Source organism: Pelobates fuscus, chromosome 9 (genome assembly GCF_036172605.1).
Source record: "Pelobates fuscus isolate aPelFus1 chromosome 9, aPelFus1.pri, whole genome shotgun sequence".
Lineage (NCBI taxonomy): Eukaryota > Metazoa > Chordata > Amphibia > Anura > Pelobatidae > Pelobates > Pelobates fuscus.
The window spans coordinates 170,245,906-170,268,963 of NC_086325.1; the positions used below are offsets into that span (position 1 = coordinate 170,245,906).

At 40.0% G+C, this 23,058-nt stretch overlaps 1 protein-coding gene across 3 annotated transcripts in view; it reads left to right on the forward strand.

The window, feature by feature from the left end:
• Window positions 1–23,058, forward strand: part of LOC134573386 (chemokine-like protein TAFA-1) — a 29,399-nt gene that overhangs the window by 5,110 nt on the left and 1,231 nt on the right. The gene's annotated exons all lie outside the window — the stretch shown is intronic.

Genomic DNA, 23,058 nt, shown 5'->3' on the forward strand with positions numbered 1-23,058 from the left:
CACGGTGAGGAGGTGGTATATGGGGAAATTGGACACAGTGAGGATGTGGTATATAAGGAAATGGACACAGTGAGGAGGTGGTATATGGGGAAATGGACACAGCGAGGATGTGGTATATGGGGAAATGGACACAGTGAGGATGTGGTATATAGGGCAATGGACACCGTGAGGAGGTTGTATATGGGGAAATGGACACCGTGATGAGGTGGTAAATGGGGAAATGGACACGGTGAGGAGATGGTATATGGGGAAATGGACACAGTGAGGAGGTGGTAAATGGGAAAATGGACACAGTGAAGAGGTGGTATGTGGGTAAATGGATATGTAAGGAGGAGGTATATGGGGAAATGGACACTGAGGAGGTGGTAAATGGGGAAATGGACACAGAGAGGAGATGGTATATGGGGAAATGGACACAGTGAGGAGGTGGTATATGGGGAAATGGACACGGTGAGGAGGTGGTATATGGGGAAATGAACGCGGTGAGGAAGTGGTATATGGGGAAATGGACACAGTGAGGAGGTGGTATATGGGGAAATGGACACAGTGAGGAGGTGGTATATGGGGAAATTGGACACAGTGAGGAGGTGGTATATGGGGAAATGGACACAGAGAGGAGATGGTATATGGGGAAATGGACACAGTGAGGAGGTGGTATATGGGGAAATGGACACAGTGAGGAGGTGGTATATGGGGAAATGGACACAGTGAGGAGGTGGTATATGGGGAAATGGACACAGAGAGGAGATGGTATATGGGGAAATGGACACAGTGAGGAGATGTTATATGGGGAAATGGACACAGTGAGGAGATGGTATATGGGGAAATGGACACAGAGAGGAGGTGGTATATGGGGAAATGGACACAGAGAGGAGGTGGTATATGGGGAAATGGACACAGTGAGGAGATGGTATATGGGGAAATGGACAGTGAGGAGGTGGTATATGGGGAAATGGACGTGTGAGGAGGTGGTTGTGGTGAACAGAACCTATAGTGAGGAGGTGGTAAATGGGGAAAGTGACACATGAGGAGTTGGTATATGGGGAAATTGACACGTTGAGGAGGTGGTATATAGGGAAATGGACACAGAGAGGAGGTGGTATATGGGGAAATGGACGTGTGAGGAGGTGGTATATGGGGAAATGGACACAGAGAGGAGGTGGTATATGGGGAAATGGACACGGTGAGGAGGTGGTATATGGGGAAATGGACACAGTGAGGAGATGGTATATGGGGAAATGGACAGTGAGGAGGTGGTATATGGGGAAATGGACGTGTGAGGAGGTGGTTGTGGTGAACAGAACCTATAGTGAGGAGGTGGTAAATGGGGAAAGTGACACATGAGGAGTTGGTATATGGGGAAATTGACACGTTGAGGAGGTGGTATATAGGGAAATGGACACAGAGAGGAGGTGGTATATGGGGAAATGGACGTGTGAGGAGGTGGTATATGGGGAAATGGACACAGAGAGGAGGTGGTATATGGGGAAATGGACGTGTGAGGAGGTGGTTGTGGCGAACAGAACCTCGCCACAGGCTTTTGTAGGGGCATGCTTTCCAGCCTCCTGCCAAAAGACTATGGGCCAGGTCAGCGACTGTAAAGACCCATATTTTATTTCCCCTTGTTTGGCACTTTCCATAGAACTGAACAATAGCTCACTGGCGGCCATTCACATGGACCAAAACCACGAATAGAGTTCGGGGGACTTAGCCGCGAATGCTCTGGAACTATTTTCGGCAGGAAGACTTCGCTATTCCCGGTCGGTCCCCAGCGGCACTTAGCCGCGATTCTATGGAACGGTTTTGGGCATGGGACCATGCGTGCAGTCGGCCAAAACTATGACTTCCAAGAAATTCCTGAACCCCTGAACCGATCCGGGTGATTTTTGGATATGTTATTCACCCAGATCAGGGCTATCAGGGGATGTAACTTTTGTGGGGGGTTAGTATGTTATTTTGGGAGTTTTATAAAAATGTGTGTTTTTGTGTCTGGAGATAATTGAGTTAATAAAGTACTTTACTCAATTATCTCCCAGGTACAGAGGAGGGATTGGCCTAGTTTGTATGGGAGTGTCCTGGATCTCAGAGCCAATGTGATTGTGTATTTGTTTCTACTGTGGTTTACTCTCAGGTCCAGGTGGGAGTGCCCATTGCATGGGGACGGTCATAAAAGGTCAGGTGTGGCTACCATTAAAGTCAGTTCACTTCACCCTCAACACGCAGCCCCATCTTGTGGTAGAAGGGAGGGATTGTATGTCTTGTATTGGAGTGTCACACGGTATAACCCTGTTATTGGTTGATAATTCTGTGTCTCAGTCCCCAACAAGGTCCATGTGGGTGTAAACCTTGCATGGAGACCTGCATAAAAGGCCAGGGTGGCTACCATTAACCCCTTCCCGACCACGGACATACCAGGTACGTCCGACAAAAAATGGCCCTTAAGGACCTCGGACGTACCTGGTACATCCGCAGCTATTTTGAGCGCTGAAAGCGATCATGGGTATTACATGATGCCTCGATATCGAGGCATCGTGGAATACCCCCCTACACTACCAGGGACCCGAGTGATCGCTCCCCCCCCCCACCCCCCACCCCCCGGAATGATCACTTCCGGGTTTGCCGCACGTGGCGCCCGGCAGTGTAGTTAATTGTTTAAAAAAAATAAAAAAAATAAGTATATTACAAAAAAAAAATATTACAATTTAAAAAAAATAAACCCCTACCCTCCCTCCCCCCTTCCCCATGTACTTACCGATCGCCGCGTTCACCCGCGGCGATCGGTCTCCTTCTTTGGGGAGACTCTCTGGACTGAGCCCAGAGAGTCCCCCCTCTCCAATTTAGAACCCCCAGGGGTTCACATGGCCCCCATAGGTGTCCACAGTACTGCCAGCAGGGGGACTGCCTGAATTGACAGGCACTCCCCCTTGCAGGTGTAAAAGTTAAAATAAAGTTAAAAAAGTTAAAATAAAGTTTAATAAAAGTTTTAAAAATGTGTGTGTGTGTGTATATATATATATAAGGGAATTAGAAAAACAAGATGCACTCACAGGTCTTCTTGTAAATGAAAAAATGGTGCTTTATTAATCAATTACGTGTACGCAAAAATCGGCCGACGTTTCGACCCTGCCGGGTCTTTTTCAAGATCTTCAGTTAATATAAGATATATATATAACATTATATTAGTAAAATTGCACACGTGTATATATATTATGACAAATAAATAATAACTTAAAATAAATAAACTGTAAAAATAACTTACTAAATTATGGATATAAATATGTCATTTTATTCGCACTGTATTTCGATATAAATATATATATATTTAAATCAAAATACACTTGGAATTTAATTATATATATATCGATGTATAATTTCCGTGATAAGAGCCCTGGACCGACGATGTGCGTCGATCCCGGTCGGGGAGGACTGCCAGAGACCCCAACAGTCCCCCTACAGCAGCTCCGGCCACCCCGGCCCTCCATGGCCATGTGATCACCATGATCACATCACCGCAATAGGACTCTAGGAGCTGCCAGCATGGGGACTGTCTGAGCTGTCAGGCAGTCCCCCAGGCTGCTAAAAATATAATAAAATCAATATATTATACTTATACAGGTGGTCCTCATTTAGCGACCTACCTGTTTTACCACGGCTCCCACTTAGGACCAGGCGTTACTGCAAGCCGTCATGCGAATTCCCTGCTCTGGTGCATATGTATATGTTGGGAAATCCCTCAAATCTAAAATAAGGTCTTTTAGCCCCCAGAGAACCCGATACACCTATAACTGTCCAGAAAAAGCTAAGAACATGTTAACATTGGGCATTTCTAAACTCAGGACAAAATGTAGAAACTATTTAGCACGGGTGTTTTATGGCGATTGTAGACGTGTAACAGATTTTGGGGATCAAAGTTCGAAAAAGTGTGTTTTATCATCATATATATATTTTTTTATAGTAAATTATATGAAATGATGAAAATAATGGTATCTTTAGAAAGACCATTTAATGGCGAGAAACACGGTATATAATATGTGTGGGTGCAGTAAATGAGTAAGAGGAAAATTACCGCTAAACACAAACACCGCAGAAATTTAAAAACAGCGCTGGTCCCAACGGTAAGAATTTAGAAAAACTGTCTGGTCACTAAGGGGTTAAACCAGTCTTACTTCACCCTCAATACAGAGTCTTGTCTCTTATTGTAGTAACTGCTATACAGTTATCATTACTAGCTCTTGTACTTGGATAACTACTCGGACTGCGGTAACACCCCTCATACTTGGAAGAAGGGACACCTCTGGCGGTGGAACGCCCTCTACTCCTCGCGGTAACCGCTACAGTGCTGTATAGGGGTAAAAGACAGGAGAGCTGGTATATAGGGGTAAAAGACAGGAGAGGGTGGTGGATAGGGGTAAAAGACAGGAGAGCTGGTATATAGGGGGTAAAAGAGGGGAGAGGGTGGTATTGTAACCGCTTGCGGTTCCCTTATTTACCTCTATAATGTCTTAAAGCATAGAACTTAGCAGGGCTAACCATACAGATATCTTAGCCATAATGTTATATAGTTAGTAAGAGATCCTCTATTTAACATGTGTAAATAATTGAGAATACAATATAAAATAAGGATTGTCTTGGAAGCCATAGATTTTGTCTTTTAGATATTTATTATATAAAAATATAAATATAGACATATCAAATCCATTATAGCAGAGTTTATAAGATGAAATTAAATGCTTGCAGATATCATTAATAGGTTAACATACCCTTCTGAACATGTCATCATGTCAGCCTCTCAGTCATTTTAAGATGGAGCAGCGTCTGTCTCCAAGTCTCTCCTCTGTGTGTTAACATTTAAAAGTACACTTATTTATACCTTGGGTGTCGTCATTTTAGAGTCACCATAGTTCATATGAAAAAGTCCATAACTAGAAGCGAGTGCACACGTCATGGGAAACTCCCGGACCTGGGGAACTTCCATCAAGTTCAAGGGACAAGATGGCTTCCCAAAGTCTGAATAGCTTATCTGTTGTTTATACTAAGACGTAAGTGCACAGTCGTGGGAGATTCCCGGATTTGGGGAAGTTCCATTAACTTGGGGTTACCACAGTATATTGTGTACTGAAAGAGTCGTAGTATAGCCTTGAAGCTTGTTTATGCATTATTGTTATTGTAATTCGTTTGGGGCAAAATGGCGCAAACATGTAATGACCTGGGGTTATTGCTTAAAGAAACATCTATGAAAAACAATATGTTCCATTTCTAACACCTTGTCAATTTGCAATATCTCTTAAAGACAAAGTACACAGTTTAAGAAATACAACATTTCATTCTAAAACTTGTAATATTTGCATTTGCCCATAACACCCTCTCCATTAAACTGTGGTCATTGTAGACAATTTCTTCCTTAAATTAGTGAACCAAAGTTCTCCAACAGTCTAGGTTTTTTGTGCTCCCAGCATCTTTGATCATTGTTGTAACAGTAAAATATCCGTAGTGTGATCTTTGCCTGTAAAGGTGGTTGATTAAAATGAGCAAAGCTTTTGACTGGGAAAGAATTGAAAAGAACACCAAGTTCTAGAGTAAGATATTCTTGGATGGATCCAGATACGAATTGTAATCCAAAGTTAAAAGTAGTAATTGTATTTGTAATTCAAAGTTTGTAAAGGCCTGTAGAAGTTTACATTCCTTAGATATATTGCTGGAGGTTGTGTTTGTAGAATACCCGGGTATTTGTTGTAGAGTATAGGTTGTAGAGTCCAGCTTTCCAAATATTTGGCTAGAATTGGTTGCAGATTTTGAATCAGCATTATCTGTTATCACTGTGGTGATGGTGTTGGTATTTGTCTTTGTCTTTTGTTTTTTTATTTTGTTTTTTTCATGAAACATTTTTACACCGTTTATGATGTGTATAGATTGGATACTCTCCAATATTATTTTACGGAATAAATTAATTTACAGCGCTTCCAAGACATCCAAGACATTGTCTTAAGTGACATGGTTCCCATTATAGTAAATGTTATGTTGATACAGCAATCGAAGTGGGATCTCAAGAACGCCTCTTTTTGCTGGATTGGAATCTTTGTCACATCTTAGTGATAGACATCTCAATGACATCAGGTGCTGTTGTGCTAAAAATGTTAACAGGTAAAATCTGTGGAAAAATCTTTACATTTGTTGTTATACTTTGTATAATAATGATGATAGATGAAATAGTAACATAGTTAATCTTTGTAGTGTTTTGTTTTAAAGATAAACCATTGTATATGATTTAGAGATATAAGGATACTTTGAAACAGTATTTACCGCCTTTGTTCACAATGGTATGCAAAATTACATTATCTTTAAATGATAAAAATACTCTTTTATTCAAAATGTCTCAATATATTTAGAATAGTTGATAATTGGAAATATGACATTATTTATCTTTCTTTGTCCTGTTAGGGAGAAGACAACTTATTCCCTAAGTTATGGTTAGATAATATAATAACTACAGTTATTAGTGGCTTAAAATACCAGAAACACCCAAATATTGAATTTTATTTTTATTTTTACCAAGATCTGACAGCCATTATGGAAAGATTGGATGCTTAACAATGAGAATCTTAATTGTTTAAGTATATTTTTCAGTGGCTGTTGGGTGTGGCTTAAGATGATTTGGATATTTATTATTTCTAAAAGTGAGTTAAGAAAGCACTCAGATACAATATTGAAGGTATTTATATTTTGACTCTACCTTTGTATAGGTGGCGTTATGTACCTTTAACCATCACAAACCAAATAACAATTCCTTGGTATTTGAAAAACCGATAAAATATTTGATTACGTGTATTTTAATATATATACATAGAGTGGTATGGATGTTGAATTTATATCTTTGACATCTTTTCACCTGTTTGCAATAGGTGACCTAAATGATCAATTTCCAAAATCATCATGTATATCACCTGGACGGGTTAATCCATAATACTCTTTGATTTCCATTGGCTGGCCTTAGCTATGGCAGAATGAATATGTTTATCATTGTAAATAAACTTTATGATAGGTGAAGTAAAGTTTCTGCCTGTCTTTCAGTTAAGTTTTAACTGTTGAAGTACTTCACTTATATTAATTATACCACTCTGCAAACTTATACGGATAACGAGTAGTTTCTGATTTAATAAGAACAGTTCACATTTTCTTCTCAAGTTTAAACGTTATTGCAGTTGTTATTGTAATCATATGATCTTTAACTATCATGATTCAATTATTTATCTGGGTAATTAGCTGTTATGCTCTTATACTTTATCTAATATATTTGTTTGTAGGCCATACTGCAGCTGCATTTGGCATTTTAGCAGTAATTTTCAATTGCGTTTCAGATATTCACAAAGTCTATCCACCTTTGTAATTAACACATTATGTGTTTATTTTATACCATTAATTATAGTATCTGTATTATATTACACATTGTCACTGACACATTTCTGATACAGGGAAAAAAATAGCATGATTGCTTTAGTAATTATAATTTTTCTGTCCATGCACCACATTCCTGGAAGTCCAGAATATAGTAAAAATCCTTTGTCGTTTGATTCTATGGAGCCATTTAACGTTTTGATTGGTATAGTTATACCAAAAGAGCAAGGAGTACATCGGTAGATCACATCTGCAACAGAACCATTACAGATTCCTTGTTGTATCAATGTCTCTGTGTTTATGTTTACAGGAGTTCTTTGCTTTGCAAGTATGTAAATAATATGTAGAGTTTAAGAAAAGCTGCAAATCGTGCTTTAGTACAAGTGTCCCATGATGTCAGGTTTCTGAAAGATGTTGCTGGCCTTTTATATTCCATTCTCTTGGCAGGGCATCTGCTCTTAGTAGGCCTGTGTTGTTATTATTTATTAATTGCATCAAGGTTTCTTTCGTTAATTGATATGTTTCTTCCAAATTCAAATTCATATGCCACCAAATGTCATTGTAAAGTTCATTGTTGCCGAATATTGTTCCAGCATGGTTTTCACTCCAGTAGGAAATCTATATTCCTCTTCTTCTGCTCCTTCCTATTAACCACGTTTTCTGAGTTGTAGGCAACAATCTGTGTCTTGTACTGTGAGGCGCTTTGATAGTCAATCAGGTTTTCTCAGTACCATGTTCCATCTTGAGAAACAGCTGGGTGTTGACAATTTTCAGCCTTTATTTCTTTTTCCGGTCATCTTCTGTCTGGATAATAGCAATGTCCAGAATTAGCATAGCACTTCTTTTCAGCATAAGAAGGCTGTTTGCGGTAGTCATTCAATGATAAACTATATTGCATAGTCTTTTCTTACATCACCTTCATAGGTGCATCCAAAGTCTTTCACAAGCATCTGTCCCATCTTTTTCTGATTTCAGCATGCTTTGCCATCATCGTTGAGTCCATTATTAGGATTTGTAATAGTCCAATCACATCTTTCTCATGTATAATCGTTTTTTGGAATGATCTCAATAGGTTCCTTGTGAAATACCAGTGTAGGTCACATTAGCAATCATTGCACTGTGAGCGGTGTCTCTCCTTTTGAGAGAGTTCTTGGAGGAAGTCCTCACGATCAAAGAACTTGTATAATGTGCAGTCAAATTCAGTTCAGGCGCTTCCTGCTTGTTAACATAATCCCAATGCAGTTTTAAAACGACAGCTAGGGTTGATGTTATGATGATGCTGCAGATTGTAAGAAGGAAACACCATAGCCAATTTTCTAGCATCCTTTTGCTTCCATCTTTGGATTTCTTTCTTACTGTATAAGATAATTCAGGTTCAGTCTCTGATTTCTCCAGAGTCTTTCTTATAATGATGTTGATGATTCATTTTTCATACATTCCATGTTAACTGTGAATGTATCACGCCTGTCTGTTCATCCTTTCTCCTTCACATTTGCAGGTTCAGATGTCAGATCATGATTCAGTCTGTTATGTGGCTATGATTCTGGTGGCTGTGTTCTGGTGGCATTTCTGTCATCCTCTGTTTGTTTTATCTTGTCATCTTTAACAGCATTCACTGTGTCAGCAGTCAGTGGTTCTGTGAACGTCCTGTTAGTAAAATATCAAAACTTACTGTTCTCTGTTGGCTCTGATTGTTCTCTGTAGTAAAAGTTCTCGGAGTCACCCTCTCCAGGACAAACTGGCCAACAGTAAGAAAAAGTTGGTGGTGCATGGTGAGATGGGCTGAAAAAAATAATTCCCTAAATTTCTCTAATAGAACCAATGGTTCTAAGCTCTCCCTGGTGCAGAAATATGTCTGTCAGTGAAAAACATGTAACATTTCATATGGTGTCTCACCATTTGTATCATCAGGTATGTTGTGAATGCTCACCTGTACCATAGGAATAAATAGATACTACCACTGTGTGGGGCAAGCAACTAGTAACTTGGTTAATAATCATTTAACCTCAGCATTTTCCCAGACCACAACCCCACTACTTTGGGGGTGGTTGGGGCACTGAAATCCCAAAGTAACCCAAATGTGGTTGCCCAGTTTTAGGTTTCCTTTGCAGTAACTGCAGGACCACCATCCAAATGGATGGTCCTGGGATTATCAAATGCATACTAAGGAAGTGAGACTAGAAAACGTGGCATCAGAGGTTGCACTTCGCACAGGATATATCCAAGTAAACCTGGTACATGCATCAACACATACAAAAGCATATTCATAACCATGAGATGTTGATAACTTCCAATGTATAGTAATTCAAAAAGTACGTTAGATATTAATATTTCAATAAACAGTACATCAGTAATGTGGCAATAAGCAAATGCTTATGATTACTAAACACATGAATTACAGTATATCCCATATTGGACCATCAATATTCCTTTTCAGGAGTCAGAAGTACATTACCTCTCTCTATAAGAGCTTGTCCTAGCCATGAAAAAGCTTTTAGGGCAAGTCTATCTTTCCTCTATAGGAAGAACAACCAACATATTACCTTCAATGGTTATTATATAATTAACCCCTCTAAACGATAGGAGTATTTATACGGATACCAGGTGGATAAGGTCTGGATATCCTTGCAAGCATAAACTCTGCATCATGACTGAGAGATAGGGTATGCGATGTGATCCAGTGACCACAGACACATTGCATCAAAGTGCCTGTTAACGGCCAACTATATGAGGAGAGGGCCCATGCTTTGTTATAAGCATGTCCATACACGTATTACAATGCCAGGCTTTCAATTTGTTTCCACAAAGCAACATGCAGTTGTGGATATAAACACACGACGTAGCGTAAGAAAAACTATTTGAACACCAGACTGAGACTCGAGATCAGTGGACCAAAATAGATAAATGAAATCCTATCAATTAATATACTTTCAATATACTTTCTCTAAATTACTTTATCCTCTGTATTAACTATGAAATATTAAAGTTAAAACAATAACATTTAAAAGCCAACTTTTAGTGTGGATAGGAATTACAAGGCCGTTCGTAGTGTGAGATAAAGAACAGCTTTTTTAAAATCCGAATAGTCTGTGAACACAAAATGACCTTGCGCTGAATATTCACTTGCAGGGGAAAAAAACAAAACCTTTTTTCTTTTCTTTAGTAAATTAATTATTTAATTAAACATAGTTAGAAACTCCCTCAAAGTCCAGATGACTTTGCAAGAAACATGTCGTCCTTAAATACTTGGTAAGTCTATTAAACAGTGAAATAGTATTTTTACCCTGTATATTATGTCACAGCTATAATGTGCAGTATAACAAACTATGTTATAAGTGTTGTGCAAACTGTTCATTAAAAGCCAGTGGTCTAGCGGGCCATAGAATATTTATTTATTTATTTATTTTTTAAAGCTCTGACCTCAATCGGTAAAGCAATATTGTAATGGTGTCCATTGCAATCTGCTGTCTTACTTGCTGCTGTCAAAAATTCTGAATATGTTCAGAGATTTCTTGGGCAATAATAAATCCCCAAAAAACAACAACTTTGCATTTATGCTAAACTTGCCTGTTGTAAATGTATTCTGTATATTTCTTGACATAAGTACTTGTACTTAAATCTGTTTAACAAAGCTGTTTATATTGTGGTAAAAATATATATATTTATTATTATTTATTTATTTTTAACATTGCCTAATTTTTAAAGATACCTGCATATTTAATGAAATATCCTTTATATGTCTTTAAGGCATAAATATCTGCAAATTAAGTTTATATACAAAATGCATGTTCTGGATGTTCCCACAATACCTCTTCTATTATTATATTTTTTTATTTTATTTTATTTTATTTTAAGTGTGAAATCTGATTCCTCTTAGGATGAGCACCCTTCTTAGCCCCCCAGTTTCAGAGGCCCCTTTGGAGGTGACCACAGAAAAGTATAGATTCTATAAAATAGATGTGAGGGGGCTTTGGACAGTAAAGTTACCTTAATTATACTTTTCATATAGCAGATATATGATATGCAATGTGATTTAATATATCAGAGTATTATCACTTTAATTGACACTGCATTTTTTTATGCATTATTCTTTATGCATTATTATTTTTCTTTTTTCTTAGATTTTAATGTCTGTTTAGAATATTGCAGGCTTTGCAATATCCAATTAATTTTGCATTATATATATTCACAATGCTCTTACAACTTATTATTATTATTATTATTATTATTATTATTATTATTAAAATTGGCCTCTTTCAGCATTAGCACTATCTACCACTGGAATTAGTGTAAGATACACCAATATGTCGTGGAACTGAATCCCCATATATGAGATTTGAAACTGTATTTTTTCTACGCTGTGCCTTAATCTGTATTTATATACATAATTGCGGCAGCATATAGCTTTTAAAGAAGCAATTATTTTACCCATCATGTGTGGTTGACTGTGGACTTTTTTTTAAAACCTATTCTTTATTTTTATTTTTTTATAAATCCGTTTCTGACTCTGAGAGAGCAGGCTGCTGAATGCATGTAAATGCTCTTACTACCTAGTCTATATACATTTATTTATAAACAACATTGGTGTATTTATATATAAACAACTTTGATATTTAATCTTATTTTATATTATTTTATGAAAACCTAGTTTATGAAATTTACTGAGATTACGTGTGTCTGATCTGATTACAGTCAGTAGTACAATATCATTGTTCTAATTTCCTTACTGCTAGCAATACAGGTACAGTGGGATAGTACCACTTATTTAAGTAAACTTTCCCTTTTAAAATTGGTGGATTTTAATCCTGCCATTGCAATCGACTAAAGACTGTACCTGAGTAAGCAAAGTCATTATGTGCAGGGATTGTGCACTTTAAATAGTAGAATACTTATGCTATTCTAGTGAATTGGGCTGGCTGCTTAACACATCATTTAGTATCTTTTGGTCACATTTAAAGCTGTAAATGTATTTAACATTTTATTTAAATAAGCCTTTAATAAGTTCAGTTTAAAAGTTATCAGAGATCCTGTGTAGTTACAATTTTATTTTGCCCTGATTTATCTTACATATATATTATTTTTAATCATTTTATAAATATTTATTTTTGCAGAGCATTTAGGGAAGCAAAGGATGTATAACCACCGGTTGCATTTTTTCTAGGAGGGTAGTATAATTTCAACTCTGTTTAGGAACAAATATGAGCTAGTTAGCATATATTATATAAAATATATGCTGCAGTGTACTGCATTGTACTGCACTGAATGTATTAAAAGCCATGTCTTTCTCTTTATGGCTGTATGTAATAATGTTGTTCATAATTTGGAATATAAACCAACGACTTCTCAATTCCTTGGAATGTTTACATGTCTCTGTATCTCCGCAACCTTGGCTGGAAACTCCAGACTCCAAAAATAGTTATGCTGTTATAATTCCTGATTTTCAATCAACAGCTAGCGTAACTGACAATATGGAAATTATCACTGTTTTATGAAACTTTTCATATATAGTGGACATTAGAATCCAGAACGCAGTAATTCAATAATTAAAAGTCCTGTCTGTCTGTTGCATGAATGTTTTCATTAAGCCATAATGCAATTTTCTATGCATTCTTGAAATTAGACTTCAAATTCATCGCTCTGTCTTATCACTTTTCTTTTGACAACATTTTGCATTAATCTTTTTCCTGCGCATGCATACTACGCAGCTACAAAGAGAACATACCCCTCTGCCTGCAATCCACTGTCCTGGAACTAATGGGCAATGCTGTGCTGGTGTATTAGGCATATCAGGGAGTTTACCAAATATGTATATTTGCTCTCTTATGATATTAAGATCCACAATTTCAGCATTGTATGCTAATTACAATGTACCTGTCACCAGAACTTAAAGTGCATTGTACAAGTTCACATTAAAATCATCTCTAATGATGAAGATCTCTCTCTGAGTCTGGGCTGCAAATAGCTCAATAGATTCTTGATATTTCAAGACTTGTGCCATGACAAAGTATTGTGTCTTCTCTTACGTATAAGAGGTTACCTAGGTATTTATTATTTTTTATTTAACGCTTCCAAGTACAAGTCCCTTCGTGGTCGCCAACTGTAACCGCTTGCGGTTCCCTTATTTACCTCTATAATGTCTTAAAGCATAGAACTTAGCAGGGCTAACCATACAGATATCTTAGCCATAATGTTATATAGTTAGTAAGAGATCCTCTATTTAACATGTGTAAATAATTGAGAATACAATATAAAATAAGGATTGTCTTGGAAGCCATAGATTTTGTCTTTTAGATATTTATTATATAAAAATATAAATATAGACATATCAAATCCATTATAGCAGAGTTTATAAGATGAAATTAAATGCTTGCAGATATCATTAATAGGTTAACATACCCTTCTGAACATGTCATCATGTCAGCCTCTCAGTCATTTTAAGATGGAGCAGCGTCTGTCTCCAAGTCTCTCCTCTGTGTGTTAACATTTAAAAGTACACTTATTTATACCTTGGGTGTCGTCATTTTAGAGTCACCATAGTTCATATGAAAAAGTCCATAACTAGAAGCGAGTGCACACGTCATGGGAAACTCCCGGACCTGGGGAACTTCCATCAAGTTCAAGGGACAAGATGGCTTCCCAAAGTCTGAATAGCTTATCTGTTGTTTATACTAAGACGTAAGTGCACAGTCGTGGGAGATTCCCGGATTTGGGGAAGTTCCATTAACTTGGGGTTACCACAGTATATTGTGTACTGAAAGAGTCGTAGTATAGCCTTGAAGCTTGTTTATGCATTATTGTTATTGTAATTCGTTTGGGGCAAAATGGCGCAAACATGTAATGACCTGGGGTTATTGCTTAAAGAAACATCTATGAAAAACAATATGTTCCATTTCTAACACCTTGTCAATTTGCAATATCTCTTAAAGACAAAGTACACAGTTTAAGAAATACAACATTTCATTCTAAAACTTGTAATATTTGCATTTGCCCATAACAGTATATAGGGGTAAAAGACAGGAGAGGGTGGTGGATAGGGGTAAAAGACAGGAGAGGGTGGTGGATAGGGGTAAAAGACAGGAGAGGGTGGTGGATAGGGGTAAAAGACAGGAGAGGGTGGTGGATAGGGGTAAAAGAGGGGAGATGGTGGTGGATAGGGGTAAAAGACAGGAGAGGATGGTGGTTAGGGGTAAAAGACAGGAGAGGGTGGTGGATAGGGGTACTCTGTGTGTGACATAGTAAATAGGCGTGGTGGGATAGAGGTTTAATACGCACTTACACCCTGTGTGTTATTAGACTGCGATTCTCATTATGAACATTTTACAGATTTAGTCCGATTGTTGTCACAAATAGGAGATTTGTTAAGTAATGCGATTGTGATAGTTTAGATCCAGCCATATGTACAAAACGATTACTGCCAAGAAAAATCTTCCATGTGGCAGCTGTACCGTGGGTTATTCTATAGGGATCTATAGGCATGCCCACTGTAAGATCGTCACCTGCATTATTGGCTTATATTCATATGATTATTATTTATATAGCGAAAAAGCTAAAGGGTATTCAGCGCTAAGCAATAACTGGAATAGTCCAAACGGCAGCTAAATCACCGGAGCCGGGGTCTCCCGTCCCATCCACAAACAGAGGAAAGTACAAGAAGTAGTGCAGCACCTAAAGTGTCCCAAAAAAATATCTATAAAAGCAGGGAGAAAAAGAAAAAAAAGGAATATATATATAGTGTAGTATGTCACTGTCCAAATAAATAGAATAAAACAAAAGAAATATACAATTTCCTGGAGCTAAAATTGTAGCTCCAACATGAACGCCTGGGCGGAACAATCCCCGCCTATGGATATAGTGTGGTTCTTGGTGGTTGCAGTCACTCAAATGGTGGAAACATAAGCAGCTCTGCGGATATGGGCTTAGGATATTATAGTGTAGTGCCCACTTGTAGGTATAGATAATGGTCCTTTCCCTCCAGAAATATAGGAGAAAAATGGAAAAAAAAAAGAAAAGAAAAACCAAAATAGTGTGTACCGTAAGGCACAGAATACAATTAATGTGGTAAGAAATTTACTCACATTTGATGGAGCAGATGTGGACTGCTCTATCCCTCGGACTTGGGTGTTACAATCCCCACCGTTCAAACAGAATATCAGCAAAGGTTGGTCCAAAAAAAAAAAGTACTTCTATCTAAAGGAAACACTTTGGAGAAAGAGTCTTACCAGGTGAAACGCGTTAAGTGTATTTATTATTATCTACCTCACTTTGAGTGTATTGTTTCTTGTTTTATATTTTTATATTAATTACCTTTAAATAAAAGTACTTTTTTTATTGGACCAACCTTTGCTGATATTCTGCTTGAACTACCGTATCCGAGGTGGGGATTGTACCACCCAAGTCCGTGGGATAGAGCAGTCAAAGGAATATAACCAGGAAAGGAATCCGTCAGCAGAACCAGACTTGGCCCATCTTAACTCTGTAACCAGGAAAGGAATCCGTCAGCAGAACCAGACTTGGCACATCTTAACTCTGTAACCAGGAAAGGAATCCGTCAGCAGAACCAGACTTGGCACATCTTAACTCTGTAACCAGGAAAGGAATCAGTCAGCAGAACCAGACTTGGCACATCTTAACTCTGTAACCAGGAAAGGAATCCGTCAGCAGAACCAGACTTGGCACATCTTAACTCTGTAACCAGGAAAGGAATCCGTCAGCGGAACCAGACTTGGCCCATCTAAATGCTGCAACCAGGAAAGGAATCTGTCAGCAGCACCAGACTTGGCACATCTTAACTCTGTAACCAGGAAAGGAATCCGTCAGCAGCACCAGACTTGGCCCATCTTAACTCTGTAACCAGGAAAGGAATCTGTCAGCAGAACCAGACTTGGCCCATCTAAATGCTGTAACCAGGAAAGGAATCCGTCAGCAGCACCAGACTTGGCACATCTTAATTCTGTAACCAGGAAAGGAATCCGTCAGCAGCACCAGACTTGGCACATCTTAACTCTGTAACCAGGAAAGGAATCCGTCAGCGGAACCAGACTTGGCCCATCTTAACTCTGTAACCAGGAAAGGAATCAGTCAGCAGAACCAGACTTGGCACATCTTAACTCTGTAACCAGGAAAGGAATCCGTCAGCGGAACCAGACTTGGCCCATCTTAACTCTGTAACCAGGAAAGGAATCCGTCAGCAGCACCAGACTTGGCCCATCTTAACTCTGTAACCAGGAAAGGAATCTGTCAGCAGAACCAGACTTGGCCCATCTAAATGCTGTAACCAGGAAAGGAATCAGTCAGCAGCACCAGACTTGGCACATCTTAACTCTGTAACCAGGAAAGGAATCCGTCAGCAGCACCAGACTTGGCCCATCTTAACTCTGTAAGTAGGAAAGGAATCCGTCAGCAGAACCAGACTTGGCACATCTTAACTCTGTAAGTAGGAAAGGAATCCGTCAGCAGAACCAGACTTGGCCCATCTTAATGCTGTAACCAGGAAAGGAATCCGTCAGCAGAACCAGACTTGGCCCATCTTAATGCTGTAACCAGGAAAGGAATCAGTCAGCAGAACCAGACTTGGCACATCTTAACTCTGTAACCAGGAAAGGAATCCGTCAGCAGAACCAGACTTGGCACATCTTAATGCTGTAACCAGGAAAGGAATCCGTCAGCGGAACCAGACTTGGCCCATCTTAACTCTGTAACCAGGAAAGGAATCCGTCAGCAGAACCAGACTTGGCACATCTTAACTCTGTAACCAGGAAAGGAATCCGTCAGCAGAACCAGACTTGGCCCATCTTAATGCTGTAACCAGGAAAGGAATCAGTCAGCAGAACCAGACTTGGCACATCTTAACTCTGTAACCAGGAAAGGAATCCGTCAGCGGAACCAGACTTGGCCCATCTAAATGCTGTAACCAGGAAAGGAATCCGTCAGCGGAACCAGACTTGGCCCATCTTAACTCTGTAACCAGGAAAGGAATCCGTCAGCAGAACCAGACTTGGCACATCTTAACTCTGTAACCAGGAAAGGAATCCGTCAGCAGAACCAGACTTGGCACATCTTAACTCTGTAACCAGGAAAGGAATCCGTCAGCAGCACCAGACTTGGCCCATCTTAACTCTGTAACCAGGAAAGGAATCTGTCAGCAGAACCAGACTTGGCCCATCTTAACTCTGTAACCAGGAAATGAATCTGTCAGCAGAACCAGACTTGGCCCATCTAAATGCTGTAACCAGGAAAGGAATCCGTCAGCAGCACCAGACTTGGCACATCTTAACTCTGTAACCAGGAAAGGAATCCGTCAGCAGCACCAGACTTGGCACATCTTAACTCTGTAACCAGGAAAGGAATCTGTCAGCAGAACCAGACTTGGCACATCTTAACTCTGTAACCAGGAAAGGAATCCGTCAGCAGCACCAGACTTGGCCCATCTTAACTCTGTAACCAGGAAAGGAATCCGTCAGCAGAACCAGACTTGGCACATCTTAACTCTGTAACCAGGAAAGGAATCCGTCAGCAGAACCAGACTTGGCCCATCTTAACTCTGTAACCAGGAAAGGAATCTGTCAGCAGAACCAGACTTGGCACATCTTAACTCTGTAACCAGGAAAGGAATCCGTCAGCAGAACCAGACTTGGCACATCTTAACTCTGTAACCAGGAAAGGAATCCGTCAGCGGAACCAGACTTGGCCCATCTTAATGCTGTAACCAGGAAAGGAATCCGTCAGCAGCACCAGACTTGGCCCATCTTAACTCTGTAACCAGGAAAGGAATCCGTCAGCAGCACCAGACTTGGCACATCTTAACTCTGTAACCAGGAAAGGAATCCGTCAGCGGAACCAGACTTGGCCCATCTTAACTCTGTAACCAGGAAAGGAATCAGCCAGCAGCACCAGACTTGGCCCATCTTAACTCTGTAACCAGGAAAGGAATCCGTCAGCAGCACCAGACTTGGCACATCTTAACTCTGTAACCAGGAAAGGAATCCGTCAGCAGCACCAGACTTGGCACATCTTAACTCTGTAACCAGGAAAGGAATCCGTCAGCGGAACCAGACTTGGCCCATCTTAATGCTGTAACCAGGAAAGGAATCCGTCAGCAGCACCAGACTTGGCCCATCTTAACTCTGTAACCAGGAAAGGAATCTGTCAGCAGAACCAGACTTGGCCCATCTTAACTCTGTAACCAGGAAAGGAATCCGTCAGCAGCACCAGACTTGGCCCATCTTAACTCTGTAACCAGGAAAGGAATCAGTCAGCAGCACCAGACTTGGCACATCTTAACTCTGTAACCAGGAAAGGAATCCGTCAGCAGCACCAGACTTGGCACATCTTAACTCTGTAACCAGGAAAGGAATCCGTCAGCAGCACCAGACTTGGCACATCCTAACTCTGTAAGTAGGAAAGGAATCCGTCAGCAGCACCAGACTTGGCCCATCTTAACTCTGTAACCAGGAAAGGAATCCGTCAGGGGAACCAGACTTGGCCCATCTTAATGCTGTAACCAGGAAAGGAATCCGTCAGCAGCACCAGACTTGGCCCATCTTAACTCTGTAACCAGGAAAGGAATCCGTCAGCAGAACCAGACTTGGCACATCTTAACTCTGTAACCAGGAAAGGAATCCGTCAGCAGCACCAGACTTGGCACATCTTAACTCTGTAACCAGGAAAGGAATCCGTCAGCAGCACCAGACTTGGCCCATCTTAATGCTGTAACCAGGAAAGGAATCCGTCAACAGCACCAGACTTGGCCCATCTTAACTCTGTAACCAGGAAAGGAATCCGTCAGCGGAACCAGACTTGGCCCATCTTAATGCTGTAACCAGGAAAGGAATCCGTCAGCAGCACCAGACTTGGCCCATCTTAACTCTGTAACCAGGAAAGGAATCTGTCAGCAGCACCAGACTTGGCCCATCTTAACTCTGTAACTAGGAACTGTGTACTATTATACACTCCATCTTTTATTATGTATAGATTTGTAACGCCTATAGCTGTCACGGTTTGGGATCCAATCAGAATGATCCTTTCACACGGTTTTCTAAAGACTTCCCCATACCATTTACAAATAGGGCGTGGGGCGAGAGCATTCTCGCTGTCTGACATAAAAAGGGGGCTTCTATGGTGAAGTAAGTTTATTTTAAGTAAAACCAAATACAAATATTAAATAAAAATAAAGGTAAAATACTGGTTAAAAAGCCGAGCAAAGTAAAAGAATATAAAACATCTAAAATCTAAACTAAGTTTGTATAATGCAAGAAAATCCCCTCTGGCTAGATCCCCCCTCCCCGTGTCGCATACTCAAAGGATAATGTGAGCCAAGCACAATGATGCTGTATGTTGCAAGGTATGACCACTAGGTTCTCGCCGTTCCCTTCTAAACTTAGATGGTAGAGACAGGGTCACAGGGAAGAGATACTAGGATATAGGCTCTGTAAGTGCTACAATCCGTAATGCGTCTGGAGGTTCGGTGAAGCCGGTATACCAGGTCCGTCAGCGGTCCGCCTTTCCGTACCAGGAACTGAGTGTACGGTGTACCACAGGGGACAACCTTGTGAGCAGATCGGTGATTGCTCGCTCCTACGTGTTTCGTGATTATACACTCACTTCTTGAGGGAGCTCAAACGATCACCGATTGGGCCATATCATTATATATACCCTCAGGACTGACGAGATCCAGATTTTTGAAGATATATGAATACCCATATCAATTAAGAAGTTTAATTAGATATGGAAACAACTTTAAGTAGCCAATAGATTAGGCAATGCTTTCTAAACTACATAAAAAAAAACATCCTATCTTAATATAGTAAAGTATAGAAGCACATTAGATAGACAATGGCTTTAGGTAATACTTTCTACACTGCATAGGAAATAATTGAATTGGTACACCATGGTTCATACATTTGTTTTTAAATGCCCCCCTACATATTGTTTGCCACATGGGCATCCAAACAGATACACTACATATGTGGTGTTACAATTAATGAATTGTTTAATCTCATGTTTTTTCTCTGTCAAGATGGTTTGATGAGAAGTGTTTTTTTTATCTTTTTTCGAGATAAAATTTCATGTTGAACAAGCTTGTCTGCCACAATCTGTATGTGCCTTTTAGAGGTAGTCTTATTTTTTCTTCTACGTGGCATACTAGGGGCTATAAGATTTTTGATAGTAGTGTTACTCTAGGTTTATTTCCCTGTTCAATTCGCATAGTATTATCACAGGTAATAAGAATAATCTTTTTTATTTCAGCGGGAGCTGTATTATATATAGTCTCAAATATGGGTAATGCCTCTGGATTGTCATTATTCAGATTCAAATCTTCCCGATTCATGATGGCCGTAGTGAAGGGTTGCTATCGGGTGACGAATACGAGTTTGAATCGTCACCCGAGGATGGCAACCTTTTACTACTTACCAAAATTCCACAAGAGTCTGGATGATCCACCAGGCCGTCCTATCGTCTCGGGGGTTGACAACTTGACCCAGAACGGTAGCCTCTATGTGGACAAAATTTTGAGGGCATTTGTAGAACATGTTCTCTCCTACATCAGGGACACAAAGCAGGCACTCAATCTCCTCGCTGATCTTAAAATTCCCCAAAACAGCCAATCTATGTAGTTTGGATATTGAATCTTTATATTCATCCATTACTCATGATAAAGGTATTGAGCACGTAAGATTCTTTCTAGACCAAAGGGGTCCAGAACATGTCACATACAACATTCACACTAAACTTCTGGGGTTTATCCTTTTGCACAACTGCTTTCTGTTCCATAAAAAGTCTATCACCAGGTGAGAGGAAATGCGATGGGGATGGCTTGTGCCCCCCCCCCCCCTCCCCCCCCCATACACTAACCTCCACCTGGGTTGGTGGGAGGAACAGATTAAGACATCAGACACTGTGGCACAATATCTACCTAAGATACATAGTTGTGTGGCAGGGTACCCTAGAGGAATTCAACGACTTTGTCTCAGTTTTGAATGTAAACAGTGAAAACCTCAAATTCACATCTGAATTTGGTGGCCGTTCCCTTAATTTCCTGGATCTGACCATTTCAATCCCTGATGAGGGTTCACTCCAAACTACACTCTTTAAGAATCCTTTGGCCTCCAATGCCCTGGTACAGTGGGATAGTTTGCACCCAAGAACTCTCAAACAGGGAATACCAGTCGGACCGTATCTAAAAATACGTAGAAACTGCAGTAATATCTCTGACGTTACGGTCAAAGCTAAAATACTTAGCAGTTCCGTGAAAAAGGATGCCCCAACAAATGCCTGAAAAGAGGGCATTGGAGGCCAATAGAAGTGAACAGAACTCCTGTCGGATCATTCTGTGAGGAAAGAAACCAATAAGACTATCTGAATTATAGCCACATATGATTCAGGATGGTATGAGGTAAAAAAAAAAAAAAAACATGCACAGATTCTGCCCAATTTTACTTAATTATGTCCATCTCAAAGAGGTCCTTGGTCCACATATTGACATCATGGCACAAAGAGGCTGTAATGTGAGAGACATTCTGGTTCCACGTCATTTTCAAACAAAGCCACGACCACCTGGTACCTGGCTGGGAAATCCCCCCTGTGGTACGTATGGATGTGGCAGATGTGGCGCCCGTAAATACATTCTAAGAGATTCGAAGAACGTGACTGACAGTGAGGGACAACAAACGTTCAAAATTGTAAACTCTTTCAACTGCAATACTGCAGGTTTAGTGTATTTGCTGACCTGCAGTTGCAGTTTGAAATACGTGGGCAAAACCTTTCACCTCTTTAAAGAAATAATTAAAGAACATGCCAGGTCCCCCAAGAATCGTCTTGAGACACCCATCTCTCGACACCTAAATGAACACCACAGAAGGGACCCCAATGGTCTGAGGATTTGTGGCTTGGAGCCACAGAGAAACGTGGCAATTTTGATAAGGTTCTAAGACAAAGGAAAAGTTAAAAACTCTCCAACCTTTGGGACTCGAAGGTTTCTCCTTCTCCCCATTTATTTAGAATGCTTTTTCGTTGATTGTATTTAAAGTTTGACTGGATGACGTCGGCAGGGGAGGAGCGTGGGCGGACCTTTCAGCTCTTGAGAAAGGCGTTTCTTTTCCCGCCGAAATGTGTGTCGGGCTGCCGATGCACAAACTTTGCTTTTAGTTCCACTTTGATATGTTACCATGATATCTGATAGACTTATCTGCAACATCTACAGCTTAGGGGGGCTGCCTTGAAGCAGCCGGGGGGGGGGGGGGGGGGGAGGGGAAACTGGATACTAATCTGCTTACTTCATATCAGCTGCATGCTCTCCCCCCGTTTACTTTAGCCCTTCAGCTTATACTTTTAATACTGGTTACATAGGGGGAACAGCCTTTAAGCAGTAGGGAGGTGGTTTGGATATAACTTATCCTTTATATGTCTAAACCTTCTTCCCTCTGTGTACTCTACGTGTCAAGGCTACATGGGCTCTATATATATATCAATATATAATTTTCAGCCCAGAAAGCGCCCTCCTTCTACTATCCAGTTTGTATGTCTGTTGGCAATCCATTTCCACTATGGAATAGAACCTTTTGTCTCATATGTCTAACATAGGTATATCAGTTTTATATTTCCACTCATAGGACCTTTCAGACAGCAGTTTTGTTACTTCGGTCTAATTGTTACACATGTAGCTTCTGG